General features: G+C 49.5%; 1 protein-coding gene across 2 annotated transcripts in view; it reads left to right on the top strand.

Annotated features, from left to right (window-relative positions):
- Positions 1-5044: 5044 nt before the first annotated feature.
- The window catches only part of NPAS2 (neuronal PAS domain protein 2), a 158785-nt gene continuing 148155 nt past the window's right edge, over positions 5045-15674 (top strand). Inside the window, exon 1 of one of the 2 annotated variants that reach the window (XM_038550993.1) lies at positions 5045-5111. The gene's annotated coding sequence lies outside the window, so the exon portion shown is untranslated. Of the gene's footprint in view, positions 5112-5649; positions 5885-15674 lie in introns of those variants that run through there. The other variant, XM_038550992.1, reaches the window with a different exon arrangement.

The raw sequence follows: 15674 nt of genomic DNA, 5'->3' as shown, positions 1-15674 counted from the left end.
TCAACTGCTTCTTACTAAGTGAAAGAAGCCAATCTGAAAGGCTGCCTACTATGTGACTATATGACATTCTGGAAAAGGCAAAACTATGGAGACAGTAAGGAGATCAGTAACTGGCAGGGGAGGATCAGTGGGGAGGATGAATAGGTGGAGTATAGAGGATTTTTAGGGCAGTGGAAAATACTCTGTATGATACCTAATGGTAGATGCAGGTCCTTATGCACTGTCCAAACCCACTGACTGCACAACACCAAGAGTGAACCCTAATGTAAATTACGGGCTTTGGGTGATAATGTCCGTAATGTGTCAGTGGAGGTTCATTGATTGTAACAAATGTCCTACTCTGTTGGGGAATGTTGATGGTCTGGGAGGCTGGGGAGAGGGAATCAGGGAATATATGCCAACTTGGTACTTCCTGACCTATTTTATTGTGAACATAAAACTGCTCTAAAAAATAAAGATTTTTTTTTTTAAGATTCTCTTTAGAAGACAAAGAAATAGGACCTAAAATCAAAATTCAATATTAGAGGAGATGTACATAAAGGGCCTTCCTCAGGGAGCTTAAAGGAAAGATTATTCTCAAGTGCCCATATCGCCAATAGTCTTATCACATCTGTTTCAGATGTGTATGTGTGTGTGTGTGTGTGTGTTGCGTGTGTTTTGATGCATGCACATTCACATGTATTATTTTCTCCTGTGGTTCCAGAAGCAATGCTACTAACTGGTGGGAACTGGCTGAGGCTTTGGGGCTTTGTCACCTCCAGACTGCTCCAGCCCACACTTCCTCCCCAGGTCCTCCACACCAATTTTGTAAGGAAATCTTACTTCATTCTTTGGTTTTCCAACCACATGATCTAATAGGCACAGGTGCCAAGTCTTCACCCTACCAGGCGGGCTACACAAGGCGTTGATTGTCTCCTGGTAACATCCTCAGGCCTGCAAGGGAGCCTGCCACAGTGAACAAATCACTGCAAATCACCACCCTGCACTTTCACCCTGTGGAACTTCTGCAGAAACAAAGTGTTCAAATTCCAACCTGATATTTCAATCACAAGGTGGATATTCTGGAATCTTCCTTCTATAGGCAGCCATTAGTCCTGGACTCTGAGTCATTTGGTCTCTGGTTACCAGGCTCTGAGGCCTCTTCTTCATCTTTATACTGACCCCTCTTGCCCTTCTGTCTCAGTTGCAACGGTTCTCTTCCCTAATATTTTCACCCTACTTAATGGTGCCTGCCTGGTCTTGTGTTTTCTTTCTTTCTTTCTTTTCTTTTCTTTTTTTTTTTTTTTGAAGATTTTCTTTACTTATTTATGAGAGACACACAGAGAGAGGTAGAGAGATAGGCAGAGGGAGAAGCAGGCTCCCCATGGGGAGCCTGATGTGGGACTCGATCCCAGGACCTGGGGATCATGACCTGAGCCAAAGGCAGATGCTCAACCACTGAGCCACCCAGGTGCCCCTCTTTTTCTTTTCATTGGAAAGTGAAAACTGCTACTTAGAGTTAAAAATCCATAAAGGAGCTTCTGGACACCCCTTTAAAAAAGAAAGCAGGCCCTCTATCCTATGATTATTCAGAAAAACTGTGATGATGTCATCTGGCATAGAATTGTTCTTGTTGTCTATCCTAAAGTTTCTATTTCATTTACTGACTATACATACCTAATATGGGCCCCACGCCTTGAGCTAGTGCTGTAATAATTGGAATAGCCCACACATTCTTGCCTGTATGTAGCACCACATATGGACACCTATAGTGTATGTATTTTGAGACTTTAATTGGCTAAATGTTTTAAATTAGGGTAGGCCACAGATTCAACTTTTGTGATGGAAAAGAACTCCCAGTTAGGTTGCAAAACTGAATTGTTTCGTTGATCTTCGAAGATCGGTATAATTGCAATTTAAAATTTTGATCTTCCTCTCCATAAATTTTGATTCTTTAAAAAATATCTGAGGTTCCTGGATACACCATTGCAGCATTCAATGAGTAAAGCCAAGTTCTTTTAAAGTACTGACTACACGAAACTTGAGAATTTCCCCAAATTGGCAATGTAATTTTGAAATGGTTCTTTGCCCATGCTGCCCATTTCAAATATTGTGGAGATTATGATCTAGTTTGACTTTGTTATCTAGTTGATGAAAAACTCTAGCATCAATGTCATCTCCTTCAAGAAGCCCATCCTGATTCCTTCCTTTGAACCCGCATGGCATTTTTGTCTTTTGCCACTAGCCCTATTTGGCCACATTTTATCCTTGCCTCTACCCTGTAAATCCTTCTTGTACTGAAACTACCATAAACTTTCCCTTGATCCCTCACAGGCCAAGCCCAGCCTGACTCATGAAAGCCGTCAACAAATGCCAATAAAAGGAGCTGAACTGTCACATGCATGGAAGGAACAGAAGGTAAATTTTCCACTTTGACTCTCTACATTTTGGAGGGCACATTCTTCTGAGGACCCCACCTCCCCGAGTCCTGATTGGATTCCATGCTGCAGACTCCACTTCCCATTCTGGTCAGACAGATGTCCTACCCAGTAGGATTAACACTAGGAGATGAGATGGAGTCTGGAATGAGTGCAACAACCATATATATATACAACCATATATACATATATCTACATCATCTCCATTATCAAAAGACAGAGACCACACATTTGGTAGGATATCCTCTGAGCAACAGGTAAAAACAGTAGCAAAAACATTTGTTGCTCTGCAGAACTACTTAATGCATTATTACCGTAGGTCACTACAAAAAGATCACTTAAGAATTGTTCAACTAGTTCCCAAAAGGGAGGAGGAGGGAGTTGGGATCTCTTTTAAAGCAAGAAAGGAAGGGAGGTGGCTTTAAAGTCCACACTGAATCAGGTTAAAAGCACGTAACTTTATTCTTCAGTAGATATTGGGACCATGCTTTAAGAGCAGGGCAAAGCCTTCTTGCCTGAAGAAAAACAAAGCCAATAAATAAATAAATAATTAAAGTAACTCTTTTTTTTTCCCTCTTGGAAAGGGAGGGACTTCAGAACCATCACGTGCCAAATGCCTCCTCCTCCTTGAAAAGCCCTCCAAGTCAGAAAAGCAAGCCTAAGAATAACGGCTTCTCTTAGGATGCTCAAAGTTCCTTGCAGCTGATTATTTTTCAGGAGGAGAATTAGACAAAAATAATACAAGTGGGAAATAAAGAGAATGACCTACTTTAGTGGGGGGGGGGGGGGAAGGAGCTCCGTGTGAGCGTTTTGATCTAATTGACGGTGTGGGGTTGCATGCCCAAATAAGGCGCTGTTGGTCGGGTCTGCGCGGGAAGAAGGCCTATCTTGAACTCGAGCGGGGAGAGGATAAAGCGAGGGCCCTGGAACTGAGTGGGCAGCGAACCCCAGCACACTGGCCCGGCTGGTGTTCGGGGGAAGTGCCCTAGGAGATTCCTTCTGGCCACAAAACCAAGTACGATGGCCAAGGACTGGCGGGGGCGCCTTCCTTTCCAGGGCTACTTGCTGGAATGTGCGAGGGACCGAGGGTCGTCTGAAACGGCTGCCGGGTGCTCAGCCCTGCGCCAGGCGCTGTACAAGGGGGGTGTCAGGGAAAGGGTGACCTCCCGGGGGCGGGGCAGGGGCCCGCTCCCCTCCTCTGGGCCTCCCTCCGGGCGCCTCCACGCGGTGGCGGGAGGCCTGCGAGCCCAGGGCGTCCCGGTCACCGCGTCGGGCCTCGGCGGGCCCCGGGTCCCGGGCCCTTCCCCCCGCGCTGTCTCGGGGCCCCGCCGACTGCCAGGCCGCGGCCCCCGGCCCCCGGGGACGGTTTCGGTGCTTGTGTCTCCGTTCGGCGTCGGTTGCGGGAGCCTCACTGAAAGCCTCCCTGTTTGCTCGCGCGCGCGCCGCTCCAGCTTCTCCTTTTCTTGGATTCTCGCCTGTCTCCTCCCACAGAGGGAAAAAAAAAAAAAAGGTCACGTATGTTTGGAAAAATATGTAGGTCAGTGGAACATTTCCTGCACTGGTGCAAAAGGAGAGGAGGGCAGCGGGGGAGGGGAGGGAGAGGCCGCGCGGAGCTCCGAGGGCGCGCTCCCGGCCGCAGCCCCCACCCGCGCGCTGCTGCCCGGGGGGCGGGGGGCGCTCAGCCGCAGCCTCTCCATCCTTGACCCATTTTCCCGGCCGGCTACGTTCTCCTCGGAAGCAGCGCGGATTATTCCTCCCCAGCAGCGCTCTCCCGCTTCTCCCCAACCCCAGGGGCCCGGCCGCCCCCGCTCCTCGGGCATCTCGGGGGTCGCAGCGCGGAGACGCGCCTGTGCCGGGGCTCGGAGTCCGCGCGCAGACCTGCCCCGCCGGGACGGCGTGGAGGGGACCGCCGTCGTGTGCTCCCCCCTCCCCGCACGGGGCCGCGGGGTGGCAGCGGGCCCCGCGAGGGTCTGTCCCGGCCGCCCCCGGCGACAACTTGAACGGGACTTCGGCCGGCGGCCCCGCGCCCGCCCGCGGCCGCTCCCGGCCAGTTCACCTCCAAGCACGCACACCCGCCGCCCGCGCCCGCCGCCCGCCGCCCGCGCCAGCCCGACCCCGCGCCCCCGGCCGGGCCCCGACCCCGCGCTCCCCGCGGCCCGGCAGAGGCGCCGGCCGCCGCGCCGCCCAGGGGAGCCGGGGGTCCGGGGGCCGCAGCGTGCGAGTCCCAGGCCGGGGCGGGCCGAGGCCCCGCGTGCGCCCGGGAGAGACCCGGCAGCAGGAGCGGAGGGAAGGAGGAGGAGGCGAGGGAGGAGGAGGCGGCGGCGGGAGGCGGGAGGCGGGAGGAGGGCGGGGGAGGAGGAAGAGGCGGCGGCGGCTCTCCCCACCGGCTCTGCGTGCGGAAGAGTTTGCCGCGCGAGCAGCCGGCCTCCCGCAGGAGCCGAGGGACCCGCGCGCCGGCGGCCGGGCAGCAGCGGCCGCGCAGCTCCGAGACCCGCGGCCGCGGTGGCGGCGGCGGCGGCGGCGGCGGCAGCGAGAGCAGCGCCTCCCGCCGCCGCCCGGGAGGAGCTCGCCGCGCCCGCTCGCCGCCTCGGCTCCCAGCGGCGGCGGCGGCGGCGGCGGCGGCGGCGGCGGGAGGCGCGTCTCCCCGGCCCAGTCCGCGCCCGGCCCCGCGGGGTCGCCCCGGCCAGCTCCGAGGTAAGGGGCCGCGCCCGGGGACGCGGGGGGCCCGCGGCGGGAGTCCGCGCGCGCGGGTTCGCGGGACCCGGTCACCTGCCAGCCGGCGCGGCGGACGCGCGGGGCCGCGGGGGGGGGGGGGGCGCTCAGGCGCGGGGCTGCGCGGCGCGGGGGTCGGGGGCGCGGGATGGGGTCCCCCCGCCCCCCGGGGCCCGCCGCCCGGGACGCCGCGGCCGGCAGGACTGCAGGGGCGGCCGGGCTGGTGTGCTCCGTGTGCGTCGCGCCGTAGGCAGCGGAGGACGAGGCACCCCGAACCTCAGCCTTTGGGGGAGCTCAGAGGGTGCCGTCGGGGTGGATAGAGGCCAAGCCGAGGTAGCAGCCTGGAGGGCCGCCCGTGCCCCCCGCCCCCCCCCCCGAGCCCCACCGCTCGCCCTCTCGAAGAGGGGGAGCGGGGAAGCCCCGGAGAGTGCGGCGTGCGCGCCCCGGGCCCGCGATCCCCCGGGTCCCTGGGTCGGATTCGGCTCCGGGCCCGACCGGGAACCCAGCCTGCCCCCTGCACGTTTGGAGAACGCGTAGCCCGGCTCCTCGCTTCGCCTCGCCGCCGCTCCCCAGCTTGGATGCCAGCGCGCTGTTTTGATAGGAGGCGTGCCCCCTCCCCGGGGCCGCCGAGGAGCCCTACCTTTGACCTCTCCGTGGAGCTGCGCGGGGTCCTTCAGCAGGGGGAGCGGGGACAGGTGCCAGGGAGCTAAATTAAAAACCCCGCTCCTCTGCCTGCCGCTCCTTGACTGCTCAAGGTAAGAAAGTTTGTTTTCAGCCCTGTGATTCATAAATAATTAGTAACCAGCTTTGGAGATTAAGCAAGATGGAAACCTTAAAAATACACACACACTTCCAGAAAGTCTAAAAACTACCATGATTGTATCCGGGAGGCTTTAGTTCAAAAAGTTTAGAGCCCTGGGATTCAACAGGTGTTCAGAAGGGGTCCAAGAGGGGAGAGCTCTACGTGTTTGTCTTCAGTACCTACCTGCTGCTTTGGTATAGTGCCCCAAATTCATTAAATTGGTTGGCCTGTTTCTTTACAGGTAAAATATTGAGTAGCTGTTAACGTAATCAGCAGAGAGGAACTGGTCATTTGTGATCATTTAGAAACCAAACCTTCTTTTCCTTAATAGGAGGGTTTTCCCTGTTTGGACTTTCCAGATGATTGGCTCAAAAGCAGTTCCTGGCAAGATGTAGCCCTGTCCACGCCTCTGTCCTAAGACTAACTTAGTACCTGACCAGTGAATTGAACAACTGATTATGGCTTGCATGAAAGCAGAGATGCCCTTCTTGGGTGGGAAGTGCCAGTTCAAAATTCAAGGGCAAGTACTAAGGTCTTTCTGTCACAAAGATTTCCTTAAAGAGAAAGCTTAGCAAAAATAATCCCAAAATGTATTTTAAAATAGCCCCCAAATAAATATAGCATTTAAAGGTGTTGTTCTGACTAGGGCCACTATTTTTTGCAAAAGCAGAAAATAAATTTTTAAAATCTGTGTTACATTACACAGCTAAGCCAGGACCCATAGAAGTATTGGCATTTCTCAGCAGTCTTCTTAAACACTTAGTTAGAAATAAAGTGTGCAACATAAAGACATTCAATACTTGTCTTCCATCTCCCAGAGCGATGCGGGAGTGTGGCTTAGAAGAATTGTAAATGTGCTGCTTTTAGCCATTTTCATCTTGGAAATCGATGCTTCTATTTATTTGCTGATCTGTCCCACTGTGTGCAACAGCAGAATTGGTTATATCCTTACTACTCCCCAGAGTGACTCCTGCGGAGGTGAGAGAAGGGACTTCATTCTGGAGGAAATACGTTATTAATAAAACGTTGCCCCCCAAAGAGTTTAACGTGCCAAGAAAAGAACCAAGTGTGGCTTTATTAATTAGTGTGATGAAAAAAATTCCCTGATATGATGAGAGTGTTCAGATGGTGACAAAGAATTCATCTCTGGGTAGAAAATAATGATTGTTTTTAAGCACATTTGGTTCTTTTAGGAGTTTGGGTCCTTTGTCAACTATTTCTGGCTGCCTAATAATGAAAATGATAAAAGTAATGAAAATGTTAAAAAAAAAAAACAATGACCCACATCATGTGATGCATGCCATTATTAAGTTGAATTTATCGTATTTTTTAAACTATCTTAACTCTTGGTAGTCTTTATAGCTGGCTCTTCACCCTGCCACTTGTTTCAAGTTACAAATTAGTGATTTGTTCAGATTAAAATAACACTATATGCATATCTTTTTGATATGATCACCTGTATATGTTCATTTTTTTGAAGTCTTGCTTTTGAACCTTAAGAACCTGAAGAGCTAAAGTCCTTTTTCTTAACTGTTATTACTGCTATGTATCTTGTCCTTCACTTGAAAAGTCAGTTTCTCCATTGTGATCGGGACACTGATTGTCCCATGCGGATCCCATGTAAGCGGTGACATCTCTTTCCCAAGAGAGGTCAAATTACAAGGTGTTGAAAATAGCCCAGTGACTCAGTATTCTTGGCTGCTTTACGCCGATGGATTAATTGGCTGCATCATAGAAGCATCTAATTGAGTTTCACATTTAAATAGTGGAAATGATATTTGATGCATTATTTGCTTACACAAATGTTTCATTAGCATGTTCCTGATCATCATTCTATTTGTAGCAAAGATGGGAGGTCAGGGACTGCCACGTTCATATTCCCCACCGCATCTCAGCCCTGTGAGGCCTTGTTCATAATAGATGCTCAACAAAGAGTGTAGGAAGTGAGCGGAGTTGTCGATGAGAGTTATCCAGAGGTTAGAAATTCGTGAATGCTAATGGAGTACTTAACTATGAGTAACTCAAGTTTAAATCTGATGATGGTGAATAATACCTTACAGCACTAAGTAAGGACTTACTGAATGTGAACACTTATTAAAAAGAATTTCTAAATGCAGGCATTAGCTAAGGCACTACTGAATTTGCTCGCTGAATTCTTGGACATTGGCGACCACTTGGCATTGTAAGCGAAGTCATCTTCTCGGCAAATTGCCTCCAAGATCACTTGAACTTCTATGGATCATAAAACAATGTGTGGTTTCCATCTGATGATGCAGAATAGAAAGGAGAGAGCTTAGCTTCTCCTTTCTGGTGGTGTGAAAAAAAGTGTATTAAAGAAGGTGAAGGTGCCAAAGATTGTGTCTCAAACTTCACAGTGCGTGTGATTTCCTGGGGACCTTCCTAAATGCACAGGCTTACTCAGCACATCTGGGTTGGGAGCCAATATTCTGCATTTCTCACAAGCTCCTGATGCTGTGAAACGCCAGCAAAGTTCTGGAATACACTTCATTCCGTTTAGCCTTTGTTTACTGAGCACCTACTACATGATAGGGCCAGGTAATAGGAAAATAAAGAACATGGATCCTCTCTGCCCTTAAGGAGCGGACAAGATACGGACGAGAGAGAGAGAGAGAGAGAGAGAGAGAGAGAGAGACTTTCTAGTATGAAAATGAGTTCCTGGACCAGAGAAGGGCCCAGGAAAGGAGATTTTCTGGTAGGGCTTCCACATTGCTGACCTTGACCTCTAGCTAGTCTCCTTTGAATGGAAAGCTTTGTGATTTTGCAGAATGTAAAACGTGGATATTGAAATCAGACAGACCCGACGTAGCAACTGGCACCCTGCTCGGCTACTGTGTGACTTGGAGCAACTTTTTTCATCTCTTTGAGCCTCAGTGCCCTGGTCAGAAAAATAGTGGGAATGCTGCTTACCTGGTCAAGGTGGGAGGATTCCCAGTAAAGGACACATGTTAAGCTTAACAAAAGTGATTGTTTTTATTACTGTCGATGGGAAAGAGGGGGCTGGTAGGCAAGAGAAAGAAGAGGTTCCTAAAATATTTTTCCATGTAGCTCACCAATTAGACACTCGATTTGGCTCACCAACAAAACCAAGGTGCGCAGTAGAGAACCAGGCTGGGGCTGGAGGGTGAGCAGCTGCATAAGTTAATCAGATGCAAGACGGAATTATCCAGAGCATGCACATCTCCACCCTTCTCCTGCAGTGCCCTGGCTTCTGTTCAGCCATGGTGATAACCCTTCAAGCGGCATATTTACCTGAGGCTGTTCCTGGTGCTTAGCCTGTAGTTTCCACAGTTCAAAACCAACTGGTGTTCGTGCAGTCAGTCACTCCTTAAAAATATGGTTCAGAGGGAAGGGCAAGTACTTTCCTCTCTGAGGGGCCTTGGTGCATTCCGTGGCAAGGCACTTTTAAGGAAGGATTGAACCATCAGTGAGTCTTTTCCAGGAGTTACCTGAAATTAGTGCTGGATGTCAGAAATCATCAGGCAGGCGTTTTATACTTGATGCTCTGAGAAGATCTCTATCGCTCTGATCTTCAGAGGGGTCATCTGGGTGACACAAAATACTCCAACATTGCTCTACTTTCATATATATATATGAAATATATATGAAATTCCATTTATTATTTGCAGAGGAGACTTTACTGCCACCATTCCCGCTCCGTGCCTCCCTGCCTAAAATAAACCTTGAAAACCAAGTTGTCAGAGAATGCCAATGGGCGTTTTATGTGTGGGGGAAAGAAAAGTAGAGGAAAGATTGGAGCCAAGGAAGCCCTTGGGGGGGGGGGTGGAGGGGTAACAAGGGAGAGAAAAGAGGGCAGCAAGCATCCAGAATAGAGGTCAGAGCAGCGGCAGGGCCAGAGGGTGGGAGGTGGGAGCCAGGGACCCAACTTTGTGGACTGCTGCCTTGTGGAAGGCCATAGAGGATTTTGTTCCTGGGTCTTTGAGGGTTAGCCAGACTTCCAGTAGGCACAAGCCTAAAGGAAGGCAAGTGACAGAGCTGAGAAGCCTCATTCTTCCCTCTTCTGAACCAAAAATGGCACTGCACAATTTCACAAAGGGTATTTGGGCCCCTTGAAAGTCAAACTATGGGAGAACAGGAGAATATATTTTAAACTATTATTTTTCTGTTACAAAAGTATATTTAATTATTGGAAAACATAGAACAAAATGAAGAACATAAAGATTACCTGCAATCTCGAGGTGTATTTCCTTTTAGTCTTTTTTCTATGCATTACATATCTGTTTAATGTTAGATCTAAAAAATCTCAAGTGCCTGGCTGGCTGTCAGTTAGGTGTCTGACTTCTGCTCAGGTCATGATTTCAGGGGATCTAGCCCCCAAGTCTGCCTCCTGCTCAGTGGGGAGTCTGCTCATCCCTCTCCCCCTTCCCAGTACCTCTCCTTCCCCACCCCCAAAGTGAATGCTCACTGTCTCTCAAATATTTTAAAAATATGATCTTGTAAAAAAAAATATACATGATCTTGTAAATAATCAAATATCTAGGCTATCTCTAGTAAAAAGATGCCCCTTGCAGCCTGTGCCCTGGTTGTGCCTGGCAGAAACCTGGTTTTGCTCCAGAGTCTACCGGGTTCCCACCTGTCTCAGGGCTAAATCCTGATTGGCCAAAGCTACCATGGCGGGCCAACTGTCCTCACCAGTGATGGCTCAGAGTGAGCATATGGACTTCGTCCTGACCAATAAAGCATGATGGTGGGCCACTGGGAAGCTTCTCGGGCCCTTCAAATGAGGCAAGGTGGGGGAGGCAGCCTTCTTCTCCTGGCAGTGCAGTACCTGCACGTGGGCAGCAGTCAGCCCCCAGAGCAGGCGAGGCCGGGTCCCAGCTGACCTGCCAAAGAATGTAAAGGTGAAGAATTGGCCCCCACAGTGCTCTTGACCTTCTGAATTAGGCAACAAGGAGTCTCTGCTTTGGGGTGTTTGGAAGATCCTGAAACTTTCCTGACCACTTAAAGCAGGTCAAGTTAGGTTTCTGTTAGTTGTAGCCAAAGGCATCCTAAGTGACATACCCCATAGCTCTCCACGCTTCTCAGGAGATGAACCATCAGGGAGTAGTCTGCTAGTCATTTTCCCGTGCACTCATATATATACCCATATATGTAGAGTTTTTTTATAAACAGAACTTACTCCATGCATTTTACATGGGACTTTTTTGGGGTGTCATTTCTTACAGCCACTTTATTCTTTTTAAAGGCTACATAGTCGTACTCAGAAGTACAATTTATTTAACCCATTGTTAAACATTTATTGTGCTGTTTCCACTTCCTTCCTATTCTAGTCCATGTCTTAACTTCCTTGTCTATATATTTTCAGGTACAGGCCAAGTTTTTCTAAGTCAAGCATGAGTAGGAGGAAATTCCTGAGTAAAGGGGCACACCTGTTGGTTGGCTAGATGTCACCAAATGGATGACTCTGATCGCAGTGTCCATGCCCCTTCCCACCTGCCCACCCATGTCTGAACCAGCACCACGAATTACCAGTCTCTTGAATCTCTTCTGTGTTTTCACATGCCTGACGTCATACCATTTGTACTCTTCCATTCTGGTTGTGTTTGCCTTACTCTAAACATAGGCATTGCCCTGTGTCATTAAACATTCCATGTAAACATAATTTTAATGGCTACAAGATAGTTCATAATCATTTCTGGAGTGTGCCAGTGGTTTGTGAGGACACAAGAGAGAATAATTGAAATTGAGGCTCTCTGTGAAAACTGGGTAGACATCATCAACCTTGGAGTCATCTTGAAAGAGTCCTGAAAATGGTATTAGGAGACATACCCCTTCAGTGATCTGTTTTCAAGAAAACTCTGAGGACATGGCCTTCCAAACCCTCTCACCCAGTCAGATGGCAGGCTGCCCCAAGCATTTCTAAGAAGCTTTACTCTTTCTGGGATCTGTAGGGTTTATACCTTGACAGACATTCAGTCTCTGAATATACAGGAATCACTTAAATATTTTGTGAGAGGTACCAGGATAGCTCAGTCAGTTAAGCGTCCAACTCTTAGTTTCAGCTCAGGTTGTGATCTCAGGGTCATGAGATCGAGCCCTGCTCAGGCTCCACACTTAGCACAGGATCTGCTTGAGATTCTCTCTCCCTCTTCCTCTGTCTATGCCCCTCTTGCTCATGCTCTCTCTCTCTAAAATAAACAAATCTTTAAAAAAAAAACAAATATTTTTTCATTGCCTGACACATAGCTGAAATGTAAGTTTGTTGTAGTCTTTCTAATTTTCCAGGCCTGCCAGAGAAGACAGGAAAGGAAATGGGATACGTGAAACTCATAAAAGATCTTCATCACATTTTTTTTTTCTCTCCTTAATTCAGAGAAGAAAATCTAACATCTCTAAGAAGTTCCCTGGGAATGGGATAATTCCATTTCCAGTCTGGGGCCTGATCATTAGTCCTCTCTGTGGGCCTGCAGTCCTTTTCGGGTAGTTTCACTAATAGCCCATCGCAGTGAGATTCAGATTTGTTGTCAGTGGGTAGAAAAGTCCAGTATTTTTTCGATTTCAGAGTGATATAGCTTCACTTTTCCCCTGTTCTGTTGTGCAAAGTTAAGAGCTCTTTAGAAATAGCACGATAGGTATACATATGGCAGAGTGATGCTCAGCCTGCCTGTTGACAGCCGTGGGGGGTGGCTGGAGAAGTGTTTCTGAGGAGGTGGGTGGAGGACAGGGAGGAGCCCATCCAAATTGCGCCTTTGCCACATCAACACTTTCCTTTGTGCCGTCTATGAAAGACGCGGCCTGCAGTGCAGTCGTTGCCGAAGATGCCTGTTTTCTGAAGATCATGACCTAATGAAACTGAGGAGAATTGTAAAACCCCGGTTTTTCCGTGTGCTGGGGGTTGGAGTGGGGGCAGGCGTGTCATGTGGAACGTTACCGAGAACGGGACCACCTCAAGATCCAGAACAGAGATCACTGCTGAGCTCACCAAGGCTTTCGTGGTCAGGGAGGATTTGATTTTTCTGGCTTCTCCTCCCTTCCCCTTCACAGCGATTGTCGGAGGGAGAGATGCCTGCACAGCAGATTTGCATGGCAGTTTTGAAGAGGTTTTATGATCTCTCAAGTTAGAGAACTTGTTTCTATTTCTAATCCTGTGTAGCCCTTGGCTGATGATCATCTCTTGGATTTATGGCTCAGGACAAACGGGTTTCATTTGAGGTAAGAAAGCTGCTTGTTTGGGAGCTGCTTCTGGGACTTTCCCACACGCTTACACTCTCGGCCTCTGACTCTCAGCTCCCTATCCTGAGTGGGCAGGTGGCTGCAGTCCACCTGGTCCTGGGATGACAGGAGCACTTGTCACACTTGTCGCAGAAGTGCTTCTGGAATTGACGGCCTACTCCCACACATGAGGTTTACCAACCAGAGGAGCTGGAACTCGGTGTCTGCGGGTGGCAGGGAAAGACACAGCTCATAAAAAACCCTCCACCCGTAGACTTTTCTTCTTTACTTTCATCGCCGCCACTTTTGGAGAGGTGTCCGGGGAAGAACAGAACCCCTTGATTTAGAGTTCTACGGGGCCTTGATGAACACAGCCCTCTCCCTTACTTTATACATCCCGTTCTTCCACCTTCTTTGCTGTCATTAACCACCACCCCCGCCAAGTGAGCCAACTCTTAGCTCCTGGGACCCTGCGTCCCCCACTTGATCTCGAGTGAGCCATGGGGTATGCCTTGACAGGGCCCCAGCTGCCACTCTGTGTCGGTCCGGTCTTGGACATGGACACCAGAATCTCTGCCCTTGTTCACGTGTGTGTGTCACTCTCACAGCCAAGCCCAGGCTCAGGCTGTGTCCGTGAGCACCCCTGTATCCCTGGCACCCCATGGGGGGCAGGCGCATAAGTGTGCAAAACCTGCTGTGGAAGGGATGATGCTGGAACCTGTACCTGCTCCCTGCTGCCACACAACAGATGTGACCCCCTCAACAGTGTCTAAGGAAACATGATGGCACCCGGCTCCCTCCTCAGGGCCTCAGAGCAACGTGTGTCTGCCTCCCCACCTGAGGACTGCTCCTCAGTGATCTTGGCCTCCGAGTTCTTTAAAAACCTGTTCCAGACACTCACCTGGGAGGTTTCCTGGCACTTGCTCCTCCTCAGCCAGGGCCTGCTGCGGTGGCCACACAACTCTGGGGGTGCCATCCATCCCCCCCCAAATCCATGTGCTGTGAAAGCAGCCAAGCTCAGCAGCCAGGTGCCTGGCTCTACTTTGTGCCACATGCGTTTGGATTCAGGCTGTTTGGTGTATGTGGAGTTATGCAGCAGGGAGAGTCACAGACTCTTCCAACTGTCCGGTGGGTTTCTTCTCTCTTTTATCTCCCGGGGACCGGGCGAGTGGCATTCTCTAAGCACACAATGGGACTGTTGTAGCTAACCCGCTCCGGAGACCTGCGGTGGCCCCTTACTGGCAAAGACCCGGGAAATAGTGGGGGTGCCTAACGAAAGAGACATCATGCTTAAATTTTTAAAAGAAGAACGGTTCCTTTTGTGTTCCCAGTTTCTGTGAAGTTGTGCTGTGTTTGCAGGAGTTAGCTGCTCCGCACGGGCAGCCGTTTAACCCCCTGCACAAGATCTCCTGTTTCTGCCTTGCCGTGTGTCTAAGTATGTTGCTCTGTTAGGCCGCGGAGTCGCATTTCTCGGTTTGTGCTGCTGGGGCTGGTATCATTAGGATGAACTTACTTGGGGCTATGTTTGTGTTTTCTAGCAGCTCGGGTTTGGCGGCTCTTGTGTATACTGGAGACTGTTTATATGAGATAGCTGTAAAAACACTCCGCCGCTTCCTCCGGTAGGGCAGCGTCGCCCTATGACCTGACTTTAAATCATAGTATGTGATGTGCCAGCAAGCATTTTAAATGGTTTGATGAAGACAGCTTGTGGCCTGTAGCAGGAAGCCCTGGCACCCTGACATGGTCGCCATGGCCAAGTGACCTTGGCAAGTCACAGACACCCCAAAACTGAGTCTCTTCAACTATAAAAGAGAGGTATTAATACTAAGCAGTGAAAATTGAGAGGAGAGACTGTCCCTTACAATGAAAAGTACTGCCACTATTTTTATCACTCACTGCTGGGACTAGCTCATCCTCAGACTCCCCACACAGCCACCATTTCCACCAGTAAATGCCAGCCTCAAGGTGATTTCTTTTTGAATGAAGTACCTGCCTTTTTCTGACAAAGTGCATGCTAGCAATTAAAGACACAATATATCCCAGCATTCTCTTGAAAGCTAACGTCATGGGAAAAAGTGAAATACTCAAACTATAGAAGCCAAACCCTTACAATGTCTTGGCCGATGCTTGGGGTTGCACACTTTGCTTTCAAAAGCTTTTGCCATTTACGGGAACAAAGTAGCCTGATAACCTTTTGTGTCTGAAAATTCAATCTAAATCTAATAGACTCCAGTTATTCCCATGGATTCTGAAATTTTATGGGATGTATGGGGCGTCTCACTGTGATAAGTGTGACATGTGCTATTTCTTTCCTTTTTTTTTTTTTTTTTTTTTACATGTGCTATTTCTTACGACTTCTCGTTTTTTCTAAAGAGGGTTGGCCTATGGAATTAGGGCTCAGCTCTGACCACCCTGGAAGGATCCTGTCACTTTGCTCCTACATCACAGTCCCCTAAGGAGCAAGAAACACCCGACTTTCAGTGGAAATAGGAGTTTATTCTTTGAATTGCACATACACACACATACACACACAGACACACACACACACCCTG

This window comes from Canis lupus, chromosome 10 (assembly GCF_011100685.1).
Source record: "Canis lupus familiaris isolate Mischka breed German Shepherd chromosome 10, alternate assembly UU_Cfam_GSD_1.0, whole genome shotgun sequence".
In the NCBI taxonomy this organism is placed as follows: Eukaryota; Metazoa; Chordata; class Mammalia; order Carnivora; family Canidae; genus Canis; species Canis lupus.
This window is presented reverse-complemented; position numbering and strand designations above follow the sequence as displayed.